This window comes from Meriones unguiculatus, chromosome 10 (assembly GCF_030254825.1).
Source record: "Meriones unguiculatus strain TT.TT164.6M chromosome 10, Bangor_MerUng_6.1, whole genome shotgun sequence".
NCBI classification, from domain to species: domain Eukaryota; kingdom Metazoa; phylum Chordata; class Mammalia; order Rodentia; family Muridae; genus Meriones; species Meriones unguiculatus.
Genome location: NC_083358.1, coordinates 67,147,687 through 67,174,866, shown reverse-complemented (window position 1 = coordinate 67,174,866; position 27,180 = coordinate 67,147,687). Strand labels below are relative to the sequence as shown.

At 38.4% G+C, this 27,180-nt stretch overlaps 1 protein-coding gene and 1 pseudogene across 2 annotated transcripts in view; one reads left to right on the top strand and one right to left on the bottom strand.

Annotated features, from left to right (window-relative positions):
• The window catches only part of Stpg2 (sperm tail PG-rich repeat containing 2), a 575,612-nt gene that overhangs the window by 182,442 nt on the left and 365,990 nt on the right, over nucleotides 1-27,180 (top strand). The gene's annotated exons all lie outside the window — the stretch shown is intronic.
• LOC132646185 (small nucleolar RNA SNORA17) lies at nucleotides 16,507-16,631 on the bottom strand (annotated as a pseudogene).

Genomic DNA, 27,180 nt, shown 5'->3' with positions numbered 1-27,180 from the left:
TGGCATCTTTGTCAAAGATCAGGTGTCCATAAGTGTGTGGGTTTATTTCTGGGTCTTCTGTTTGGTTCCATTGATCCACCATTCTATTTCTTTGCCAGTACCATGCAATTTTTATTACTGTTGTTCTATAGTATAGCTTAAGATCAGGGATGGAGATACCTCCAGAAGATCTTTTATTGTATTGTTTTAGCAATTCTGGGCTTCTTGTTATTTCATATGAAGTTGAGAATTTTTCTCTCCAGGTCTGTAAAGAATTGTGTTGGTAATTTTATGGGAATTGCATTGAATCTGTAGATTGCTTTTGGTAAGATTGCCATTTTTACCATGTTAATCTTGCCAAGCCATGAGCATGGGAGATCTTTCCATCTTCTGATATCCTCTTCTAATTCTTTCTTCAGAGACTTGAATTTTTTTTTCATACAAGTCTTTGACTTGCTTAGGGTTAGGGTTACACCAATGTACTTTATGTCCTTTGTGGCTATTGTGAAGGGTGTTGTTTCCCTAATTTCTTTCTCAGCTTTTTTGTCTTTTGTATACAAGAGGGTTACTGATTTTTTTGAGTTAATTTTGTATCCAGCCACTTTGTTGAAGGTGTTTATCAGCTGTAGGAGTTCCCTGGTAGAATTTTTGGGGTCATTCAGTTATACTATCATATCATCTGCAAACAGTGATACTTTGACTTCTTCCTTTCCCTTTTGTATTACCTTCATCTTCTTCAATTGTCTTATTACTCTAGCAAGGACTTCCAGAACTACGTTGAAGAGATAGTTAGAGAAAGTGGGCAGCCTTGCCTTGTCCCTGATCTCAGTGAGACTGCTTTAAGTTTCTCTCCATTTAGTTTGATGTTGGCTATAGGCTTGCTGTATATTGCCTTTACTATGTTTAGATATGTGCCTTGTATCCCTGATCTCTCCAAGACTTTAAACATGAGTGGGTGTTGGATTTTGTCAAATGCTTTTTCAGCATCTGAGGAGATTATCATGTGTTTTTTTTTCTTCCAGTTTCTTAATATCGTGGATCACATTGATGGATTTTTGTATATTGAACCACCGCTGCATCCCTGGATGAAGCCTACTTGGTCATAGTAGATGATATCTTTGATGTGTTCTTGTATTCGGTTTGCCAGTATTTTGTTGAGTATTTTTGCATCAATGTTCATAAAGGAGATTGGCCTGAAATTCTCTTTCTTTTTGGGTTTTTGTGAAGTTTAGGTACCAAGGTGACTGTGGCTTCATAGAATGAATTTGGTACTGTTCCTTCTGTTTCTATTTTGTGGAATAGTTGAAGAGAACTGGAGTTAGTTCTTCTTTGAAGGTCTTGTAGAATTCTGCACTGAAACCATCTAGTTCTGGGCTTTACTTGGATGGGAGATTTTGATGACTGCTAGTATTTGCTTCGGGGATATGGGACTATTTAATTGATTTACCTGGTCTTGATTCAGCTTTGGTTAGTGGAATCTATCAAGAAAATTGTCCATTTAGATTTTCAAATAGTGTGGCTTATAGACTTTTATAGTAAGTCCTAATGATTGTTTGGCTTTCCTCAGTGTCTGTAGTTATGTCCCCCTTTTCATTTCTGATTTTGTTTGGGTGGTGTCTATTTGCCTTTTAGTTAGCTTGGCTAAGGGTTTGTCTATCTTCTTGATTTTCTCAAAGACGCAGTTCTTGGTTTCATTGATTCTTTGAATTGTTTTATTTTTTCCAATTTATTGATTTCAGTCCTAAGTTTGATTATTTTCAGCCATCTAGGTGAGCCATTAATTTGCTTGCATGAGATGTCTCGAAATTCTTCTTGAAGGCACTTAGTGCTATGAACTTTCCTCTTAGCACTGCTTTCATTGTGTCCCACATGTTTGGGTATGTTTTGCCTTCATTTTCATTGACTTCTAGGAAGACTAATTTCTTTCTTTATTTCTTCCCTGACCCAGCTGTCATTTAGTACCAAGTTGTTCAGTTTCCATGTATGTGCAGGCTTTTTGCTATTTCTTTTGTTGTTGAAATCCAAGTTTATTCCATGGTGATCAGGTAGGATACAAGGGATTATTTCAATCATCTTGTATCTGTTGAGTCTCGCTTTGTGACCAACTATGTGGTCTATTTCGGAGAAGGTTCCATGAGGTTCTGAGAAGAAGGTAAATTCTTATGTGTTTGGGGTTAAGGTTCTGTAAATGTCTTGTTAGGTCCATTTGATTCATGATCTCTGTCAGAGACATTGTTTCTTTGTTTAATTTCTGTTTTGTTGACCTGTCTTTTGTTGAGAGTGGGGTGTTAAAGTCTCCCACTATTACTGTGTGGGGATCTATGTGTGGTTTAAGTTTTATCAATGTTTCTTTTACCAATGTGAGTGCCCTTGTATTTGGGGCATAGATGTTCAGGATTGTGATGTCTTCCTGGTGGAATTTTCCCTTGATGAGTATGAAGTGTCTTTCCCCATCTCTATTGTTTAATTTTGGTTGAAAGTCTGTTTGGTTGAAACCATATTAGAATGGTTACTCCTGCTTGCTTCTTGGGTCCATTTGCTTGGAAAGCCGTCTTCCAGCTCTTTACCCTCAGGTAATGTCTATCTTTGTGTCTTAGGTGTGTTTCTTTTATGCAACAGATTGCTGGGTCTTGTTTACCCATCCATTTTGTTAGTCTGTGTCTTTTTATTGGAGAATTGAGTCCATTGATGTTCAGAGAGATTCATGATGGCTGTTAGATCCTTTGATTTTGATGTTAGGTGTGGTCATAAGGTTGTGTGATTGGTTGGTTTTTGTTTTACTGTAGTGAGGTTACTTATTTCCTGTGTTTTTTTGAAAGTAGCTAGTTTTCTTGGGTTGCATTCTTCCTTCTAGTGTCTTCTGTAATGCTGGATCTGTGTGCAGGCATCGTTGAAATTTGTTTTTGTCATTGAATATCTTGTTTTCTCCGTCTATGAGGACTGAAAGTTTTTCTGGGTATAATAGCCTGGGCTGACATCTGTATTCTCTTAGGGTCTGCATGATATCTGTCCAGGTCCTTCTGGCTTTTATAGTCTCTGTTGAGAAGTCAGGTGTGATTCTGATGGGTTTGCCATTCTATGTTAGTTGGCCTTTTTTCCTTGCAGCTTTTAGTATATTTTCTTTGTTCTGTATAATTACTGTTTTGATTATTATGTAGTGGGAGGATTTTCTTTTCTGGTCTAATTTATTGGGTGTTCTGTAGGCCTCTTGTATTCTTATTGGCCTCTTCTTTAAGTTGGGAAAATTTTCTTTAATGATTTTGTTTTCTTGAATTTCTTGGACAGTCTGTGTCAGGAATTTTTTAGATTTTACATTTTCTTTGACAGATACATCTATTTCTTCCATTGTATCTTCCACACCTGAGATTCTTTCTTCCATCTCTTGTAGTCTATTGGTTATGCTTACCTCTGTAGTTCCTGTTTTCTTCCCTAAGTTCTTTCTCTCCACAATTTCCTCCATTTGTGTTTTCTTTAATTTTTCCAATTCTATTTTCAGATCTTCAGACGTTTTGTTGAGTTTCTTCACCTGTCTGACCATATTTTCCTGTTTTTCCTTCAATTCCTTCAGCTGTTTGTTTGAATAATCCTCTGCTTCTCTTATTTCTTTCAGTGATTTAAGTATTTCTTCTCTAAAGGCAACAAACTGTTTGGCTGCAACTTCCTGTATTTCTTTATGGATGGCCATAATCTGTTTTTCTTTATCTTCCTCTATTTCTTTACGGATGTCCATAATCTGTTTGACTTTATCTTCCTCTATTTTTTTATGGATGTCCATAATCTGTTTGACTTTATCTTCCTCTATTTCCTCATGTATTTTATTTGTTTGCTCTGTTATCCTCTTCATGAGCATAGATGTTAGGTCATCTTGAATTTCAGTTATGCTGGGGTGTCCAGGGCTACTTGCCCCTTGATAATTGGGTTCATGGAGATGCCATGTCTTTTGTTGTTTGGGCTTTTATGCTGGCCTGTACCCATTGTGCTATCTTAGGTGTTGGGTGTTGAGTTTCTGGTAGTTCCTGGAATCCTGTGGTGGGGAGAATCCCCTTGACAGGAAGATGTTTTTTTTTCCTGAAGGATGGCTCCTCAGCTTTTTGGGTATGGTCACTGAATGGTCAGTGTTTTTCAGGAGTTGCCACAGCTCACCTCAGATGTACAGACCTGAGTGGTAACTGTGGTCCTTTTTAGTCAAGAGGGCTCTCCTCTTACCCTGAGAAGTCATGGAGACAGCTGCTCTGCTTTTGGGTTTCTTGCTGTAAATTTAGTGAGTTGCTGCTGTAACCTGGGTGCCGCATGTTTTGGTCAGTGTTGTTACGGATAACTGGTTGCCCCTTGGAGCAGTATCTGGGGGTTGATCTCAGGGATCTCAGACTTCTGTAGGTCTGAGGTTGGAGGTCTGTGTGGCAGTACCCAAGCAGAAATCATTGGCAGGTGAGTACTGCTGTCATGGGAGCAGCAGGCTGGTTGGTGTACAGCAGGTCCGTGGGTTGGCAGACGAATGGTCTGCAGGATCTTTTTTTTTAAATAAAATTAAAAATTTTAATATGATATTTGAGATTTGCTAACAGTGACAGTAGTTACAGGTTCAAGTAGGTCAAACCTTTACATCAGCTTTAGCTAATCCATGTATTACCCTTGTTAAACATGCCATATGCATTTACATACACACACCCCTTGAAATTTCTGATTGTTCTCTCCTTCCTCATTTGTCTCTCTACCTCTCTACCTCTGGTCTTTGCATTTCATTCTAAAGTGCCTTCCTTTTCTCCTTTTTACCACTTCATTTCATGCAAAATAAATAATGTATGCCTCATTCTGTTCCATAGAAGTTCTGCAGTGAATAATGGGACCTTTTCCAGAGATATACTGGGTGGCCTAAGTCCTTCCCCGTTTCCTTCCTTCCCTGTGGGGTTTTCTCCCGACAGGTTTCCCAGTCTCTGGTGTTCTGGTGTGCACAGTTCTGTCTGTGATGGATAGTTGGTGCACAGCAGTTCTCTGGGCTGGCAGTGCGCATGTTCACCGGTCTCTGGGACCTTTTCCAGGGATATACTGGATGACCTAATTCAGTCCCCATTTGCTTCCTTCCCTGTGGGGTTTTCTCTCGACAGGGACTCCTAGTCTCTGATGCCTAGTTCTGTCTGTGACTGAGAGTTGGTCACGCAGCAAGTCTCTGTGCTTGCAGCTGGAGTCCAGTTCAGTGCTAGTAGCATGCAACCGCCATTCTGCCCGACTGTTTCCAGGGAAAGACTGCGTGACCTGAGGTCAGTCTTGTTTCCTTCCTTCGCTGTGGGTTTTTCTCAGGACTGGGACTCCCAGTCTCTGTTGTTTTTGTGCCCACAGTTCAGCCTGGGAAGGTGATAAGGACATGCAGGCATATTGCTGTGGTCTGGTGACCCAGTGCCTGTGTGACCCAGGACCTCTTCCGGGTTCTGGTTGGGTGTCCTGAGAGTGGACCCCACTGATTCCCACACTGTGGGGTTTCCTCTCACCTGGAAAACACGATCACTGTGGTTTTAGGGCCCAGAGTTCCATCTCTTGATCGCTGTATGGAAAATGTCCTGCTCCTCAGATGCAGTGTTCTCCTGGCGCCACCATCTTGCCCCGCCCCTGGTATGCACTTTTTATCCCTGATCTTTCCAATGCTTTTATCATGAAAGATTGTTGGATTTTGTCAAATGTTTTTCAGCATCTATTAAGATAATCATGTGGGTTTTTTTTTCTTTTAGTTTGTTTATATGTGTGTTACATTGATGTATTTTCATATGTTAAACTATCCCTTCATCTCTGGGATGAGGTCTACTTGATCATGATGGATGATGCTTTTGCTGTATTCTTGGTTTTGTTTTGAGAGTATTTAATGAGTATTTTTGCATCACTGTTCATAAGGGAAATCTGTCTGAGAGTCTTTTTTTGTTAATAACAGTGTTTTTATGGTTTAGGTATCAAGGTGACTGTAACCCCAGAATGAGTTTGGCAGTGTTCCTTCTGTTTCTATTTTGTGGAATAGTTTGAAGAGTATTGGCATTAGCTCTTCTGTCAAAGTCTGCTAGAATTCTGCACTAAAATCATTTGGCCCTGGGCTTTTTTTGGTTGAAGGATTTTTAATGATTGCTTCTATTTAGGGGTTATAGGTCTATTTAAATTGGTTACCTGGCCTTGATTTAACTTTGCTAAGTAGTATATATAAAAATATTGACCATTTTGTTTAGACTTTCTAATTTTGTGGAGTTCAGGCTTTTGAAGTAAGACCTAATGATTCTTTTGATTTCCTCAGTGTCTATTGTTATATCCTCCTTTTCATTTTGATTTTGGTAAATTGGATATTCTCTCTCTGCTTTGTAGTAGTTTGGCTTAGTATGGGTTTGTCTTTCTTGTTGATCTTCTCAAAGAACCAACTTTTGGTTCTTTTGATTCTTTTCATTGTTGTCATTGTTTCTAATTTATTGATTTCAGCTGAGTTTGTTTATTATCTGCCATCTAGCCCTCTTGGGTGTGTTTGCTTCTTTTTGTTCTAGAGCTTTCAGGTGTGCTTTTAAGTTGCTAGTATGAGATCTCTGCAGGTTCTTCATGATGTCAGTTAGTGAAACAAACTTTTCTCTTAGCACAGCTTTTATTGTGTCCCATAGGTTTGGGTACGTTTTGCATTCATTTTAATTGAGCCGTAAAAAGTTTCTAATTGCTTTCTTTATTTCTTCCTTTACCCAGTGGTTATTGGGTAGAGATTTTTTCTAGTTTTCATGAATTTGTAGGTTTTCTGTTGTTGTTAAAGCACACCTTTAGTCTACGGTGATTTGATAAAATACAGGGGGTTATTTCATGGTTTTTTTTTTTTTTTTTTTTTTTTTTGCTTTTGCTTTATGATCAAGTATGTGGTCGATTTTAGAGAAGGGTCCATGAGGTTCTGAGAAGAAGCTATATTCTTTTGTGTTTGGGTGAAACATTCTGTAGATAATCTATTAGGTCCATTTAATTCTTAATATTTGTAAGTTTCATTATTTCTCTGTTTAGCTTCTGTCTGGATGACATTGGTGAGAGTGGGGTGTTGATATTCCATTATTAATGTGTGGGGTTTGATGTGTGATTTAAGATTTAGTAATGCTTCTTGTAGGCAAGTAGGTACCCTTGTGCTTGAGGCATTGATATTCAGAATTGAGATAACATGTTGGTGGACTTTTCCTTGATCAGTCTGCAGTGACCTTCCCCATCTCTTTTGATTATTTTTTGTTGGAAGTCTATTTTATTAGATAATAGAGTAGCTATTCCAGTTTGCTTCTTCAGCCCATTTGCTTGGAAAATCTATTTTGAAATCTTATTTCTGAGATAATGTCTATCTTTGTTGCTGACATTTGTTTCTGGTAAGCAGCAGAATGATGGATTCTATTTTCACATCCATTCTGTTTACCTGTGTCTTTTCATTGAGGAATTGGGTCCATTGATGTTGAGAGATATTAATGACCAATGATTGTTCATTATTGTTATCTTGATGATGGTGGGTAGTGGTGGTGGTGGTGGTTATTGTTGTTGTTGTTGTTGTGGTGGTGGTGGTGGTGGTGTATGTGTGTTCATCCTTTGCTTCTTTTGGTTTTGCTGGAATTATTTATTTCGTATGCTTTCTTAGATGTTAACCTCTTCAGGTTGGTGTTTTCCTACTAGTATTTTTTGCTGGGCTGGATTTGTAGATAGTTACTTTTTAAATTTGGTTTTGTCATGGAATATCTTGTTTTCCCCATTTATGCTATGCATGCAAGTTTGGGCTGATATCTATGGTCTCTTAGAGTCTGCAAAACATCTGCTCAGGCCCTTCTCTCTCTGTGTGTACGTGTGGTGTGGGGGTGGTTTGAGACAGGATTTCTCTGTGTAGCCTTGGCTGTCCTAGACTCCTGAGCATGCCTTGTAGACCAGGCTGGCTCGACCTGCCTGCCTCTGCCTCCCTGAATGTTGGGACTGAAGGTGTGTCCCACCATGCCCAGCTCTAATAGGTTTGCTTTTATATGTTACTTGGCCTTTTCCCCTTGAGGCCTTTTAATATTCTTTGTTGTGTACATTTAATGTTTTGATTATTATGTGTTGGGAGCTTTTTCTATTTTGGTCTAATCTGCTTGGTGTTTTGTATGCTTCTTCTATATTTATGAGCATCTTTTTTATAGGTTAGAGAAATTTTCTTTTATGATTATGTTGAAAATACTTCCTGTGCCTTTGAGCTCGAATCTTCTTTGTCTTCTATTCCTATAATTCTTAGCTTTCATATTTTCATAATGTTCTAGAGTTCCTGGATGTTTTGTGTCAGAAACTTTTTAGATTTAAATTTTCCTTGACTGATGTATTGATTTCTTCTGTCTTATCTTCTACACCTGAGATTCTTTCTTACATCTCTTTTATTATTTTGGTGATGCTTCTGTCGATAGTTTCTTTCTTCCCAATTAGGCTTTCCTAGTTTGTGTTCAGGATTCCCTGAGTTTGTGTTTTCTTTTGCTTCTATTTTCTTTTTCAGCTATTGAACTGTTTTATTCATTTACTTTACCTGTTTGATTGTATTTTCCTGTATTTATTTAAAGGATTTATTCATTTCATCTTTAAAAGCTGCTATCATCTTCTTTTGATTAGATATAAGATTATTTTCTTGTGCTTCAGATGTGTTAGAATAACTAGGGCTTGTTGTTGTAGGATAGTTGGGCTGTAGTGGTGCCATATTGCTCTGGCTCTTGTTGATTATATTCCTATCATGGCTTTTAGCCATCTGGTTGTTCCCAGTCCTGGCATGCAGGCTGAGTTGTTGGCCAGAACATGGAACCCAGTGGAGCAAGAACAGTTTAACACTATTGTGTGTGCTTTAGGGGGACTTGGCAAGCAGGTGATTAGGGGTGGGGTCTGACCTGGTTGTCTCTGGTTCAGCAGGCCTCCAGGAATGAAGGCAGAGTTTTGGGCTGGAAGATGGGTCATACAGGGGACAGGGTGCAGCTCGCTGCAGTTGGGTTTGCTGGGAGGAGACCAGGCAGACAGGGGATTGGGCTATTTTGTCATTGTTAAGCATTTACATGTCGTAGCCTGAATGGTTAGAAATCAATTAAATATTTAACTCCTCAAATTCTTAATTGTAAATAAATATATTTTTTGAAAAATGTAGAATTAATAATTTCTATGTGTGCATATGGAAGCATATATGCTTGATGTATGTGACTGCATAAGTAAACATATTTTAGCATAACTTTGATGGTATCATTGATATATAAGATTGTTTTCTCAAGTGAGAACTGTTTATCTAATTGACTGATATTTAAGTTTCATATAATATGTTTTGATGATATTTGACCTCTCCCTCTACTTTCATAGTTTATTCCCCTTCCCTACTCACCCAACTTTGTGTCATTAAAAAAAAAAAATATATATATATATACATATATATATATATATATATATATATTGTAAGACTGACTTGAGCTGCTTAAATATTCTTGGGTTTGTGCTATTCTGCTGGACAGCAGTTGACATACCAGGGTGACACTCTTAGAGAAAACTGTGTTTCTGTCTCTCAGCAGCTAACATTTGCCAATACCTCTAGGGATAGGGTGGAATTGGTTGTCAACTTCTCTTTGCTTGCCTCAGGCTTGCACAGTTTTTGAACATCCTGGTAGAAGCTCTGTGCATTCATCTGTGTGGCTGCCATGCTGTGACCAGAAGGTACTATTTACTTGTAGTCACCCACCACACCACCATGTTTAAATATGTTAAACATATTCATAACAATACATATTACATTTCATTGGTAACGGAAAACTCAGGAAGTTGAACACTATGCTAATGTTTTTAAAATAACCTTTGCTGAAGCTATTTTCACTTGAATTCTGACAGCAGTCTGAACTGAGCTGTGGTCAGGCTGCCTGTTTGATGGTCCATTCTTCAGGCAGGTAGTAACAAAGGCAGCAAAACTCCTTGATGCTAACACTGTAGTGCAGCATTTTTGCTCCAGTAGCTATAAGAGGGGCCATTACATTTTTAGAGAATATGGGTATATGGGTCCAGAGGACTCACAGGGACTCTCACATTTTATCAATGCATGATAGCTGGCAAGAAAACAGTAAACATGGAGTAATGACATATCCTGGAAATCATGATTTTGAATTCTGTTTAACTTATTTATCTTCTTAAATAGTGGTTATTAAAATATGAGTGTTTTTGCTGCTTGGATTTAGGCACTCAGTCTGACTCATGATGACAAAGTTCTGGGCATGCCACAGAGAAGAAGCATAGTATATGCCATCTACAAGAAAAAGTTTAGAAACTGTTTGATTTGCTTTGATCTGTTATTATGACATTTAGTTTGACTAAGATACAGTAAAAATAATGCAACAATAAAGTGAAATTCTGACTATATTGCTGAGAGATATGAAAAATAACATAGCATTCAAAATAGTACTGCATCTGTGATTTTGTTACTGTTACTTATAGAAACTTGCATAGACTACTTTTAAATTGACGAATTGCATTCAAGAGCACACGCCATGCTTTTTATTACTTGGGTGTCTTTTGTGATCTTATGACTTTGAAATTTTGTTGATGTTATTACTTCAGTGCGTCACTGTTTAATGTGTAAAAATTCAGTTCTGAGTATTTCCTCAGGAACTGACAGTGTCCACTACACAGCATTTTAGATTGTGTTGCCTTCATTCACGCCAAACTTCTGAGCCTGTCTCATGTGGTGCAGGGTTCTGAGTCCGAGGCAAGGCTCTCCCAAGGTTGTGCCACAAAGTTCAAAAGCAAGCTCATGTCAAACAGTTCTGATTTCAAGAGGCTCATTTGATTTCTAGACCAAGGTTCCAGCGGTTATAAGGAATTTGCTAAGGTAAAGGTTTAGGTTTCATGTGTGGGATTGTACATGTTTTTCCATATGCTAAGGCTGCACTTGACAATACAGGGTTTTTGTTGAAGCAGGCCGAATTAGCTAAAACCAATTGCAGTAACTTTGAAAGTCATTGATTGTCCTAGGGATTTTTCACTCATAAATCAAAACTATCTCATCTAGTATCTAACATTCTCCAAACAAGGGAATATAATCCAGGCATCCCAAACAAATCAGAAATGCATTTACTTATCATTGTTGACTTAGACCAAGAAACTGTGCTGCTACTAAGGATTGATGGCCTATGGTGTGGGTTTACAGTCAGGCTAGGCAGTATATTATGAAGGTACTTGTGGAATACTAAATAATTTATATTGTAAAACATTTTTTATTCTTCCTCTGAGCTTATATTTTCCTTGTTATGTAGTAGATTTTCCTTTTACCCGTTCAGTTGAGATACTGGACTTTTTTCATGTAACAAATCATATTAGTTAATAAATGCTTTAAAATTAAATTTTTTTTTTGAGAAAAGGTCATCTGTAGCCCAGGCTGGTCTTGAATTTTTTATGCAGCTGAGGATGCTCATGATCACCTGATCTTACTGCTCCTGTTTCCCATGTGCTAGGATTACAGATGTTCCAAATGACAACTGGAACACTAAGAAAAACACTGACTAGAGTTACTCATAGAAAATTTAAGTGCCCCACAATTTGAAAGAGTTATTAATATAATTTTTTATACAATATATTTTGATGATTTTTTCTCTCCCAACTCCTTCTAGATCCTTCTCACCTCTTACCCACCCAATTTTATGTTCTCTCTCTTTCAAAACAAACAGAACAAAACCAAAAAATTAAAAAGTTATATCACAATTAAATTCAGTAAAGTTAATAGTGTTTCTATCACCATCTTTCTTGTCTTGCTGCCTAACTTCTGTCCCTTGAGATTGCTTAACCAACCTAATGTGTGTAAATGTAGTCAAGGTGAAATAATCTCTGTATAAATTAGAGAATGTTGGAAGTTTCAGGGGCCATTTTATAATTTGGCTTAAGTAAATTTTCTATAGATGCTGTAGATTAACAATATTTATTATTGATTTATCTTTTAGTTAAACAGAGGTTTTTCCTAACCCAGCTGTATATCCAAACCAACACACAGAGACTAGGATTTATTTAATTAACTTAAAGCACAATATTGGGCAATAGTTACTCCATCCTAAACTTCCAAGCCTGCATAACTTCCTCTCATTCAGAATTTCCAATATTATAGTTGCTTTTAGTCATATCTTAGGTCTGGTTCATCTCTTCTAGTGGTTCCAAGTCCTCTCCTGCCGATCTCTCCTCTCCAACTCCTCCCGCTAACTTCCTTCTCCTCCCCTCTGGACCAGGATGTCCCACCCTATTCTCTCCATTGCTCAGCACTAGCTGGTTGTTTTATTGAAAATACAGAGAACAAATGGTGGCATGTTTGCACAAACTTGAGACAGGTGATGCTTAGAATAAACATCACAATGCAATGTCCAGATTAAAACCAGATAGTGGGGTAGAGAAATCAACATTTGAATGAACAAGGGTAAATTGTATATATTCCACACGAACATTATACCACCATAGAGACTGAATTATTACCTAAATTTTTCATTCCATTTATTTATCTATTTGTGTGTGTGTGTGTGTGTGTGTGTGTCCACATGTCAGATAACCCCTTGCAGGAATCCATTCTGTGCATCTATAATATAGGGCCCAGGAACTGAACGCAGGTTGTCAGGTAAAATGGCAGATGCCCCTACCTACTGAACCATCTTGCTTGCCCTATTTTTTATTTTAAATTATTAAAAATACTGTCTTCTGGGCATGATACAGCTGATGCAATCATTATTTCTTAGCAGCACCAGATACTTGCAATGGACTGTCCTGAAACTGAGCGTGGCACTGATAGATCTGGGAGAGTCCCGTGTGGCTCAATCTTCCTGTTGAACTATTGGCTACTAATAGATTCTGGGTGTTAGGTATTCAGTTGTTTATCTATTGATGGACCCATAATGTTCCAATTGATATTTTCAAACCCATGGTCTCACCGATGGCCCTGGTTGAACTCAGTGGGCTACAAAAGAAGACAAAAATCATGAATGTAGGAAAGGAACTCTTAGGGAAGGGATGTGGGTAAGAGGGGTAGGAGGAGATTAGAGATGGTGGGGATGATGCTAATAAGAACATACATATAAAACTGTCAATGAATTGAATAAAGTTTAGAAAATTCAATAAACAGAAGAATATTTTACTCATATTTTGAAAGTAGTTGATATTTCATGCCATATTCCCTATTGTCAAATTTAATGAAAATAAGCACGGTGTTGGATCAACTAAGACAAGAATTCTGCTTCTGTCTTCATGAGAGAGACTTGATTAATGGTAGACTAATATTATCTGTACTGTGCTCTTCCCATAGTCAGGATCAGGTATGGGTCTTTGGTCAAACTCTCTTTAATACTCTGGTTTCCTTTTTTTGTGATTCGGAACCTTATTCTTCATTTAATATTATATTAATGCAGTTACTCTGAGACATTCCAATAAGATTTGGTGATTTAACTTGGGGCCCTCTGGGATGAGTGCATAGTAAGTACATGCTTCCATCAATGCTTTTATTCATTGATCTTTATGAACATAGTTAAAATTGAGTAAGTAATGTCAGTTTTTTTATATTTATAAAAATCTGTTGCTTTTTAAGCTTTTAAGGTTTTAAAAGAATAAAAGGTCATGTGTTGTATGCGGTGATTAATATTTACTATTTATATATCTTCTGGTAATCCTGCTGTTAGTCTTAAACAGCTGTATACCCAAATCACCACACAGAGACTGGGTTTATTTAGTTAACCTAGAACACAATGCTGGGCAATAGTTACTCCATCCTAAACCTCCAAGCCCTCATAGTTTCCTAACATTTAGATTTCCCACATTATACTTGCTTTTAGTGATATCTTAGTTCCAGCCTATCTTCCAAGATTTCTCCTCCAGCTCGCACTCCTAGCTCCTCTTGCCCCTTCTCCTCCCACTCATTCCTGACCTCTGGCTCCTCCCCTCTTTCCTGTCTTCTGGCTCCTCCCCTCTTCTGCCTACTTCCTTTTCCTGCTCAACATTGTGTCTAGTTGCTTTATTTGAAGTTTACACCAAGTTGAGACAGGATGCTTAGCCTATGTAGCACAATGCAATGTCCAGATTGAAACTAGAGAGTGGTGTATGTTGGGGGGGGAATCAATATTTGAATGAACAACGGTAAGGTGTATACATTTCAAAAGAACATTATACCAACAGTCATGTCTAAATAATAATTATGTTCTTTTACAAATTTCATATACAATATTTAGATATTTGACATTAGACTTGGCCTCCAAAAGAGGTTTGCTTTGGCTAGCATGCATTTTATTAAAAAAAAAAAACTTTTTTATTGGTTCTTTGTAAATTTCACATCACATACCCCAATGTCACTCATTCCCCCTCCCCTCACACCCACACTCCATCTTTGTAAACTCCCTCCCCCAATGGAGAGGAAAAAAATCTCCTTGTGGAAGCTGCAGTATGTCACAGTGTGTCCTACATAGTATGTCCTAGTGTGCATACTTTTGTCTACACTGCCCTTTTGTCTACACTTCTTTGCTGGCTAATGTTCATTGCGATGGTCTGCTTCGAGGCCTCTGGCTTCTGCTACATTATAAATATAGGAACCTCACTGTGACTCCTCTTGAATATTCTGTTGTTGCCCTGTGTCATGGAGAGCCTGTAGTTTAGGATCCGCAGGACCCATCCCTTTACATACTCCAGCCATTCATCCATGCGGTTGATGTTGGGGTGGGTTAATTCATAGCCCTGGATCTGGGCCTGAGAGACATCTGAGTTGTTCTGCCCACCAGCTCTCTACCACCCACACCACCAGGGTGAGCTTTTCTGCCCTGCTCCAGCTGGTCCATCCAGTGCTATAACCAGCAAGTGGCAGTGCCAACTCTGCCATTCTCGTGCCCTCAGGGCTGGCTCATCCACACCCACACTATCAGGGCCAGCTCTACTATGCTGTCCATGCAAGGTGCAGCACCCGTTCTCCTAAGCGTTGCAGCCCATGAGGGATGGGGCCAGTGTTCCCACTCTCATGTCCCTGGGGCCTACTCTCCTGCCTCCCAGTAGGTAGTGAGGAACAAGAGAGGGGAGGAGGGCATCTCTTTTCTTGCTCATGTCACTGCACAGCTAGCTGACAAGAACACAGCCAGCTCTCTCATGCTCATGCCCTTGGGCTTGCTCACCTTCAACTCCCATGTCTAGGGCCAGCTCTACTGTGTTGCCCAGGCAAGGTGTTATGGTTCACTCTGTGCTGAGTGTCAAAGCAGGTGAGGGGCTGGGTCGGCTCTCCTGCTCTCCTGACCTCGGGGCCAGGTCTTTTGCCTGCCATAGGTGGCAAAAGGCAAGGGTGGGGTAGGACATCTCTCCCTTGCACACATTGTAGCAGGGTAGACAAGTTGTGGGGCCAGCTCTCCATACTCACATTCTTGGGGCCGGCTTACCTGCAACCCCTATATTTAGGGCCAGCTATACTATGTTACCCACGTGAGGTGCAGGGCCCACTTTCCTCAGTGCTTTAGTAGGTAAGGGAATAAGCCAGCTTTCCTTCATGCCTTAGGTGGCAAGGGCATCTCTCACCCATGTCACCAAAGGACAAACAAGTAGTGGGGCCAACTCTCCCATGCTCATGCCCTCTCACCCACACCCAACTACTAGGGCCAGCTCTATTGTGCTGCCCAGGTGGGATGCAGCGCCTACTCTCCCAAGTGCTGCAGCTGGTGAGGGACAGGGATAGGTCCCCCATGCTATACCCTTGGGGCTGGCTAACCCTCAACTTCCTTACTTAGGGTGGGATCTCCTGTGCTTCCTGGGTGATGTGTGGGGTTTGGTTTCCTGAATACTGCAGCTGTGTAGGGCAGGGTCAGCTCTCACACCCCGAAGGCCAGCTCTCCCACAATGCCTAGGTAAGGGTGGGGTCAGTTCTGCACAGCCCTCAGACATCAATGTCCCTGGGTAGCAGCCCAGACCCGGCATGTATGCCTGGCCTTTGGTGGTAACAGACTGCTGCTGCTACAGGAACATGACCCAGAAGTGGCCCGTGGTGACAGCATAGAGCAGGACCTCACCATGGCCTCAGGTGGCATCACAGGCTACTTGCACCAAGCTATTCCTCACTGCTTTTGAGTCTCTAGTTTGCCTCTCTTCGTTGTGTGCACATCCTTCTGTTTCTCTTCCTCTTGCATTTCTCCACCACTTACTTGCTCCTCTTAGTGGTGTCCAGGGTCTCTGAGTGTCTGAGGTCATCTCAGGAGTGCTGTGCTCTGCCTGTGCATTAGGTTGGACTGGTGTTTATCTCAGGCTAGCTCCTTGTCCAGGCCCCATGGTGTAGGACATGGGCTTGCTCCTTGTCCAGGCAGGTTTGCCCAATTCAGGGAACCAGGGAGCCTGGGAGGTCATTTGGGCTTACTTCAGCCCAGGCTAAAGTCTCAGGTTGGATTCTTCTAGTCTCTCTTGCTTCTGCCAGGGACCAAAGGAGGGTTCATCTGTCCCCATTTGTTGTCTACTCAGGGGGCTGATCTGGGCCTGCGCAGCAGTGCTGAACTGGTGGTTATCTCAGGCTTGCTTTTTTTCAGGGAGAGATTACTAAATGATTACTACCAATCATTTAGATGTTCACAGGTCAGAGCACTGAACATAGCCTCTCTCCTCTCTGCCACCTACTGACACACTTAGGACACAGCAGCCACACCTGCAACACCTCTAGTGGCAAGATTGTGCATTTTATTCTTAAAAAAACAATTTATATAGTTAAATTTTGGTTTTGACAAGTCTTATGCGTAGCAACTCTCTATATTGCCTTTTATTTTTCAGATGTGGTTCTATTTTTATAGACCCTTTTGAGATTTCTTCTCCTATTTCTCTTCTTAGTGGTCTTGTCAGACAAGTCTTAAAAGACCTGGTCTTATGCCATATTTGACATTTGGTTGGAAATATATGTAATTACCACGATAACGTGCAGCACTGTGACAAATGTTTGGATTGAGAGGCATTACCAAAAGTTAGCTAGAAACTGAGTAGTATTTTGAGAAAGCTAAAAAGAGATCCTGAATTTGATATTCTGAACTTAGAACAGAAATATGTAGCCAACGAAACAAAACAAAACACTGTCAGACAATCTTAAAGAAAAACATTTTGGAGTAATTTAGTTAGTACAAGTCTGGCTTGAAAATGTAGCTCACTGGAGAATGCTTTCTTAATATGCATAAAGTCTAGGGTTTGCTTCTCAGCACCACACATAAAAATTGTGATAAATAATGTAGCGAGTGCAAAGTAATATAGTGTCTGTTATGAAGGCGGAATAAGTTCTGTCAGCTGTTTTGAAGGTAAGATAGCATTCAAAGCTTACTATTTAAATTTCCTCCTGAGCTTGACATAGTGGCTAACACCTGTAGTGCTGGCATTCAGGAGGCCAAAGCAGGAGGATTATTATGAGTTGAGGCCAGTCTTTCTTAGAGTGAGGTCCTGTCTTGAAAACCAAAATAATCAAAAAGGCTTTCCCCTTGACTTCTAGTAGTTTTTACTCATCGAATTCCTTAAAATTTTTTCTTCTAACTTTTAATGGCATAAGCATTGCTTTAACCATATTGAACAGTGAAGCACCAACTTTCTGTTATGTAGCTTTCAGGCCAGTGGGGGAAATGGGTCACCTGATAGTTTAGAATAGCCAATACTCTTGTCAGAACAAGGCTGGTAATCTTTATCCTTTTCATGATGTCCAATGTTACTCCTGACTTAAATTTTTGTATTTTTCTCATGATTACTCATACTGAACATTTTTAACACATAGGTGATTATCGATGTGTATTCTTTGTTGAGAAATTGCTATCAAAGCCCTTTGTCCCCTTTTTAAGCAGGTTATTGACTTTGTGCTATTGAATTGACTACTGTTCATCTTTTGCATACTTTGTATACATTTTCACCTTCTATCTGTTGTCTTTATTCAGTTGGTATATCTATATATAGATGATATATGTTTGCTATACAGAAACTTTTTTTATTACCTACAGTCCATTTATGCTTGTTTGTTGTTTCATGTTCCCAAAAGAAATTGTCCAAATGAACATCATGGAATTATTCCTCTATGCTTCCTTTAAGTAGTTCCAAAATTTTGGGTCATATATTTGAGGACTCAGGGTATTTTGAGTGGATTTTAGTATGTGGTATAACATCAAGGGCTGCTCTCATTCTTCTGTAAGTGGAGCAGCAGTCTGCCCACATCACTCCCTAAGTAGCCCTTTCTAGCTCCATTGAGCACAAGCCTCCTTTCTTGAAAATAAACTGAACATCAACACATGGCTTTATTTCTTGGCTTCTTGTTCTGTTTTGTTTGTCTGTGTATCTATTTTTAATGCCAACTACCATGCTGTTTGGGCTACTAAGGCTTTGATAGTTTATTTTGAAATTAGATAGTGTGGTGCTTCTGCCTTGTTCTTTTGCTCAAGATTGCTTTGACGGTGGTTTTATTTATATTTTTATTTGTATGAAGAATGTTATCAAGCTTTTAAAAGAGATTGTTTTGAATCTAATAATTACAATTGTATGTAGTGGATATTTTATCACTATAAATTTTACCATACCATGAACATGGAATATCATTTTCATTTTTTCTAGATACTGCAGCTGTCTTTAGAAATATGTTCTAGGCTTTGCATGTCTATTCTTCCAGTGCTTTGGTTGCTCGTTCAGGGAGGAAAACACGTAATGAATCATATACAAAAGAAAAGAGCACTGAGCATGCTAGGTTTTCATGGATTCTGTGTGGTTGACTCAGTGCCACCAACATTTTTTTGAAAAAAAAATTTTTTTTCCAGAATTCTGTTCCCTGCATGGCTTGAAATTAGATATTTACAATGATTACATTTCACATGACACTCAGGAAGAAATAGATTAGGAGTCATTCTCAGGGGATGTCATGGTGCTGCCGTTACTTCAGAGATTAGAGATTTACCTCAACTTGTCATTTGATAGCTATGGTACTTTCCTACTATTTTCCATGAATTCTGGCTTCTCCATCAACTCTGTTGTTTTAAGGATAAACTTGATAGTGGCTATCTTTGTATCTTGAACTAGAATTTCCAGTATTCCCTAAATCCCATATAAAAATGTGTGTTTTCTGTAATACTTCTGATAGCTCTGCTTCCTCAGCCAAATCAAGAGAGATGTAGCATGATATATTTTCATTTATTTATTTGTAAAGATTTATTTATTTAGTGTGTGTGTGTGTGTGTGTGTGTGTGTGTGTGTGTGTGACTGCTTTCCAGGTGTGTGTGAATGTTCAAGGAGGCTAGAAGAAGCTGGATACACCAGTGCTGGAGTTACAGGTGGTTGTGGCTGTTAGGCAGCCTTGGAGGAAGGGACAGGGAGCAAAGCCTGAGTCCTCTGAGAAGTAGGTATTTTTATCCATGAGACTGTGTCTGTAGTCCCTGTATATTATGGCTTTTAATTGTGCCATAGGTTTGTCTTTACTAGATTGCTATCTTTTAAAGATGCACCTTGTTTTCTTTGATCTCATAATGTCTTTGTGAAAACATCTGCAATCTTTTTCTGCTGATCACTATATCATATATGTAATAAGCATAAATATTTCTCTTTCTCTCAGAAGATAATGGTGGCTCAGGAAAAATTTCTGCTTTGTAACATTAAAGATCTGTCTTTAGTTTTTTAGTTTTTGGAGAATTGAAACATTTTGATCATTCTAAGACTCTATGGCTCTCTTAGCCTGGTTTTCTTTGATCAACATTGAAGATTGAATCTGAGGCCTTGGAGATTTTGTGTTTCTACTTCTTTTTAGGAGCCATGCCACTTCTTGGTCCTTTTTCCTGGTTTTGTTTTGTTTGTTCTCTCTTTAATGCAAGGCTCTGTTGAGAAGGAAACTTCAGACAGTGACTTAGACATTGAAATTTATTAGCCTATAGTTCTCAAGGATAGATGTGCAAACCTAAGATATATACATGGTTGGTTTTTAAGAAGTTATTCCTTTTAATTCTATATAGTCAGTCTAGAAATTTTCCGGTTCTTTAAATTCTGCTTTCCTTTTAATTATACAACTGCATTTAAGTAATTTCTTTCCTCTCTGTGCAGCTAGCTAAAAGTGGCCTCACAAAAATGTGGTTGCTTTGCTGTTTAGATGCTCATTTCACTGGATAGCCTACTTCATGTCTCTTTTCATTCTTTAGTTCATTAAGTCTCAGGACACAGGTTCAATCCAACCATGTTCCTTGGGAGAGACATGGCATTTATCCAGTTTCTGATCCCTTGTTATTCATTCTCACCCACAACCTAAGCAGGTAGCACACAAGGTAAAGTTTTCTACTATCACCCCAGTCAGTACCACTTAAAAAAATTTGGAGAGAGAGTGCCCTTCTCTCAGAGTTTTGGTTTTATTTTTAATAAGTTTACAGCAGTCCAGACCTTTTCTAGCCTGTTCTTCCAGCACCTATTGTGCAGTGCAAAAGCCATTTCCATTTCTTATTATTTCTTACAGAACACAGTCTCAAGCCCCGATTTTATTTTTATTTTTTATATTAATTACACTTTATTCACGTTGTATCTGCGCTGCACCACCCTCTTTCATTGTCTCCCAATCCCATTCTCCCTCCCTTGTCTCCTCCCATGCCCCTCTCCAAATCCACAGATAGGGGAGGCCCTCCTCCCCTTCCAACTGACCCTAGCTTATCAGGTCTCATTGTCTGGCTGCATTGTCCTCCTCTGTGGCCTGGCAAGGCTACTCCCCCATCAGAAGGAGGTGGTCAAAGAGCCAGCCACTGAGTTCATGTCAGAGAAAGTACCCATTCCCTTTACATGTCAGAGAAAGTACCCATTCCCTTTACTTTCCACTTGGATACTGAGCTGCCATGGGCTATATCTGAGCAAGGGTCTAGGTTATATCCATGAATGTCCTTGGTTGGAGTATCGGTCTCACAAAAGACCCCTGTGCTCAGATATTTTGGTTCTGTTGCTCTCCTTGTGGAGCTCCGGTCCTCTCCAGGTCTTACTATCTCCCCCTTCTTTTCTAAGATTCCTGGCACTCTGCCCAAAGTTTGTTCATGAGTCTCAGTATCTGCTTTGATACACAGCTGTGTAGAGAGACTTTCAGAAGCCTTTCTACCACAGACTTTGTGTGGTAGGTTCCTGTCCTGTTTCCTGTTTTCTCCTTCTTCCAGTGTCCGTCCCATTTGCCTTTCTGAGTGAGAATTGATTATCTTACCCCGAGTTCTCCTCCTAGCTCAGCTTCTTTAGGTGTACAGATTTTTGTAGGTTTATCCAATATTATATGTCTAATATCGCTCATAAATGAGTATATACCGTGTGTGTATTTCTGTTTCTGGGATAGCTCACTCAGGATGATCTTTTCTAGATCCTACCATTTACCTGCAAATTTCATGATTGCCTTGTTTTTAATTGCTGAGTAGTATTCCATTGTGTAAATGTACCACTATTTCTGTATCCATTCCTCCTTTGAGGGACATCTGGGTTGTTTCCAGGTTCTGGTTACTATGAATAAAGCTGCTATGAACATGGTTGAACAAATGACCTTGTTGTGTACTTGAGCATCTTTTGGTTATATGCCTAGGAGTGGTATAGCTGGATCTTGAGGAAGCACTATTCCTAATTGTCTGAGAGAGTGCCAGATTCATTTTCAAAGTGGTGTACAAGTTTACATTCCCACCAGCAGTGGAGGAGGGTTCCCCTTTCTCCACAACCTCTCTAGCATGTGTTGTCACTTGAGGTTTTGATCTTAGCCATTCTGATGGGTGTAAGGTGAAATCTCAGGGTTGTTTTGATTTGTATCTCCCTGATGACTAAGGATGTTGAGCATCTCTTTACGTGTTTCTCTGCCATTCTATGTTCCTCTATTGAGAATTCTCTGTTTAGCTGTGTGCCCCATTTTTTAAATTGGATTGCTTTTTAAATTGCTTTTTAACTTCTTTAGTTCCTTTTATATTCTGAATATCAGCCCTCTGTCAGATAGTTGGTGAAGATCCTTTCCCAGTCTGTAGGCTGTTGTTTTATTTTGATGACAGTGTCCTTTGCTTTACAGAAGCTTTTCAGTTTCTTGAGGTCCCATTTATTGATTGTTGATCTGAGAGCCTGTGCTGTTGGTGTTCTATTCAGGAAGTTGTCTCCTGTGCCAGTGAGCTCTAGGCTCTTCCCCACTTTATTTTCTAACTGATTTAGTGTGTCTGGTTTTATATTGAGATCTTTGATCCACTTAGACTTTAGTTTTGTGCTGGGTGATAAATATGGATTTATTTACATTAAATAGATAGACAGTTAGAGCAGTAGTATTTGTTAAAGATGCTGTCTTTTTTTCCATTGTATGTTTTTAGCATTTTTATAAAAAATAAGTATCCATAGAGGTGTGGGTTTATTTCTGGGTCTTCTATTCGATTCCATTGATCCATCATTCTGTTTCTATGCTGGTAACATGCAGTTTTTATTACTATTGCTCTGTAGTACAGATTGAGATCAGGGATGTAGATACCTGTAGACATACTGTTGTTGTACAGGATCATTTTGGCAATTCTGGGTTTTTTGTTTTTCCATATGAAGTTGAGAATTGTTCTTTCAAGTTCTGTAAAGAGTTTTGTTGGTGTTTTGATGGGAATTGCAATGCATCTGTAGATTTCAAGCCTTGATTTTTACTGTAGTTTTTCTTCTGCTACTGTGACAGACAAGCAGGGCATAGGTAATTTATAAAGATCTGAAATTTATTTGTCATAATTCTGGAAGCTAGAAAGTTCAAGGTCATGAGGCTATATGTGGTTAGGGCCTTCTGCTATAGCATGACCAAAGGAATCACATAATCAGAGCACACACAGAGAAAAAGACCACATCTTTGTTTCTTTATATTTATCCCAATCATTCAACAACTACTTTGATTAATGCCTTCTGACCCTATTTCCTCTAAGCAATAGAGAACACAATGGGAGCTTCTGATGGAGGAATCCTGAGATTCTACTCTAGTAGTCTTTGTGTTGGATATCCATGCTCAGATCAGAGGAATGGAAAAGTATAGCAGCTTGTATGGACTTTAAAATGTAGAGTAATAACAGTTCACCTAATGAGGGAATTTTATTTATTAGAAGAATGTTTTAAATCCTTGAGTAATTTTTCACTTGCCTGCTTATGAGTTTGGTTATATATTTCAAGACTGTTACTGACAAAAATCCTTTTGCAAAGTCTAATAAATGAAGAATCAAGGGAATAATAACTAATCAAGCTCCCACAAGAACTGCCCACTAGACCCTTCTTTTATGAGTTACTCCTTGTGAAAATTTCCTCATTTATTGACATGCCATCTTGAAATATCAGTGTTTAGATCTTGTTTAGGTACCCATGTCATTGAGATTTCCTGGGTGCAGACATATACAGAAGACACTATTCTTGGAGCAAATATCTTGTCCTGGTCTTCAGGCTCTTGCAGTCTTTCTGATTCCTCTTCTTTGGTGTTTTGGGATGGTCCCTAAGCCATAGGTATAGGGGTTGTGTTGTACATGTATCAATTGGAACCGGGCAACCCACTGTCAGTTATTTTCTGTATTTTGACCGCTTGTAGCTTTCTGTAATGGTATTCTTCCTTTTTTGAATATTTTTATTTACTGCTTAAAATTAAATGTACATATACATAATATTATGCTCAAATCTATGCCCCAGTTGCCCCCTTAGTTACCTGCACTCCCACAAAGTGTCATTTTCTCAAGTGTACTAATTTTAATTCTCGGTATGATGGTACACACCTATAGTCCTGATACTCACGGAGCCTTTGAGTATTAGGCTACCCTGAGATAATAATACACTCTGACTCAAAACCACACAAAATAGACCTTATGTATGGCCCAGCTTTACTACTCCTGAGTATTTATCCAAAAGACCCCAAGTCAACATATCTCAGAGATAATTGCATATGGATTTTTATTGAAACACCATTCACAAGAGTTATTCTATGGAACCAACCTATGTGTCCAACAGCAGAGGAATGAAGACAATGTGATTTATATGCATAATGGAATTATTTTCTGCCATAAAGAAAAGAACTGTTTTGTGGGAGGTCTGTAGAAGTCTTTGAATGTTGTTAGGCTGTAAAGTCATTGAGTGCTCAGAGCCTTTGCTTTGAGAAGGGGGAGAGGCAGTCTTTACCAGGGACAAGTCCCCTGATATGTTCAGCCAATACCAACAGGTCACCTCTAACCACACTTTAGCAACACTAAATAATCTCAGAGATTATACTTATAAACACATATATGTAACAATTCTAATTAAAGAATAAGAGGCTATGTGTTTGAAAAGGAGTGAGAGAGATGGGATGAGTTGGGGGAGGAAATGAGGAGAATGATATAAACAAAGTGTGGATTTCTTAAAAAAATAAATAAAAAGGAAAAAGAAAGAAGTTAATGCAAATTTACAGATAGTAGGTTATTTTCGAATTTTAAATACATTTTATTAGTAGTATTGAAAACATGTTCCAGAAAAGTAGAACAGTTCCCTAAACACCAGAAAACCAAGGAAGCAGCATGTATGCTAATGATAATATCTCTCAGGCCTTTCTAATTACCCCTTAATATGGCGTTTATACTTAGAAAATTAATTTATGCATTTTATGATCCCATATAATATTCTATAAAATGTTTTTAAGACACCAATGCTTAATTATAAAAGAAGTATTAGCAGAATAGATTTTTTAAAACCTGAATTTGCATATTATGCATTTACACTGGAGTTTAAAATCATTCCTAGACCTTTGATTTGCTATAAACTAAAAATAATTCACATATTAAACATTTTCCAGCAATTTCCTAATGCGAATTGTAAGTACCTGATTACATCTGTTTCTTCATATGAGGCTCATAGGGTACTTAGGGGGCTTTTCTTCTGGTGGAATTCAGTTGATTTAATTAAGCAAGTCTCACTAATGTGCTAGTTGGAAGACACATTTTTTTATTAGTATTCACTTGAGATTACATTCACAGAATCATAATTATTTTGATGCTTGCTATAGTGAAATATATATATGCCAGCTAAATTTTTTAATGACATTAACTTTTGACATAAAATTACTCTGTAATTTCTGTTGCACATAAGATTATTTCCTTTTTTGCAAAAAGATTACTTTGCAAAAGATTATTTCCTTTTCATAGTTTAATGCACCATATCACAAAAGCTTTAATAACATTTTCGTGTATATTTACAAGACCATGAGGTGAAAGAAGACAGAATGTTGTTTGAATGTGGTCCTAGCCAAAGCTATAAAGTATCACATATTAGAACCAAGTTGCGGCATAGAACATTTTCCATTGTAAAAAATTTAATATCTTAAATATTAAGTAATTTCAGTTCATTTATATTCTTTTTTAATATAGCTGTTTGTTTATTTTTATTATTAGTTACATTTTATTAACTCTGTATCCCAGCTGTAGCCCCCTCCCGCATTCCCTCCCAATCTCACCCTCCCTCCCTTATCTCCCTTTCCAAGTCCACTGACAGGGGAGGACCTCCTCCCCTTTCATCTGACCCTGGTTTATCAGGTATCTTTAGGGCTGGCTGCAAAGTCCTCCTTTGTGGCCTAGCAGGGCTGCTCCTTCCTTGGGGGGGTGGGGAGGCCAAAGAACCAGCCATTGAGTTCATGTCAGAAATAGTCCCTGTTTCCCTTTCTAGGGAAACCCACTTGGTTACTGAGCTACCAGGGGCTACATCTGAGCAGAGGTTCCAGGTCATATCCATACATGGTCCTTGGTTGGAGAAACAGTCTCATATAAGACCCCTATGCCCATTATTTATATTCTATATTAGCTCATCTAAATTTAAAATTATAAGAGTAATACTGAGATTTTGAAGTCAATCACTGATAGCATGCAAGCCACAAGGGAGCTATGCTTTTCTGTGTGTGAACTTCAGATAATATCAAATTAAAATCTTTAAGACAATTCTCTTAAATATGACATTTATTTTACAATTTATACATAATATTTTCCATGTATACCTACCACAAAATTTATATTTTAAGATCATGATAATTCCTCAGTTTGTTTTCTTATGTTTATCAAACTGATTGTGTCTCTTTACAGTTTTTAAAAAATGAACCATCATTTGATGTACCTGTAATTATTGGTATTATATCCAATTCATGGATTGTCTCTTTTTAATATGAAGTGACGATTTTGTCTCTTTGCACAGCTTTCTTTTGAAGTTTGATTTGACAGGTGAGAGTACAGCTACTCAGTTTTTGTTCAGTTTCACTTTTTTGTTTGTATCTTTTTCTCATGTTCCTCCTGCCCCCATAAGCTTCAGATATATATCACCACAACTGACCCGGACTCTTTTGTTCTACCCTTTGCCTCTGCCTTTGCTAGTGAGGTGATTTTGCAGGCAGAAGTTGATTGAGTTCTGCTTTTGTTTGTTTAATGCTGATCTGCTTTTTTGTTGTTTTTAGTTTAAAAACTGACATTATCATTCAGAATTATTTTGTACTAATTTCTACCATTTTGCTGTTTTGTGATGACTGATCTTTCTCTGTCCATATATACATTCTTATGGTTGCATATATCTACCTCTCGAATGGGTAGAACATTCCTTTAGGTGTCTTCTCCAGTACTGGCTTATGGATGTGGCTTTCCATAGTTTCTGTTTTTCATGGAAGGATTAATATTTTTTTTCAATTACAAATGGCTGTCTTTTTTTAGCATTGTAATTAACATATACAGTTACTCGATTTTTCAGGGGCTGAAGTTCACACGCCTTCCTGGCTCCAATTTTGTGCTTAGGAATTTGCTGTTCTCATGGATTTTATTTTATGTGGAATTTTTTGGAATTTCTGTTATAACTTTCAATATTCATTCTTTTTTCTTTATGTGCAGCATTATCACTGTAATTTATAGTTTTAACTATAATGTGGGAAATTCTTTCTAGGATGTTTGTCATTCTAAAGGCCTCGTATATGTCAATGTCTTTTTCATGACTTGGCTTTTTTTTTTTTTTCTATTTTCTCATTGTGTATATTTTCTGTGCCTGTATCTCATACCTCTTACATTTTCTACAACCATCATGTATACATTTTGGTCTTTTAATGGTGAATTGCTGTTCTTTTATGTTCTGCTCACACTTGCTTTTTTTCTTTACTTTTGTCTGAATGTTTTAATTTATGTATCTTTTCTTCAAGTCCTGATAATTTGTCTTGTATTTAATCTAGCAGGTTGATGAGGTTTTCAACTTATTTTTGAATTTGACTTGTTGAAATTATATTTCCAAAATTTCAAATAGATT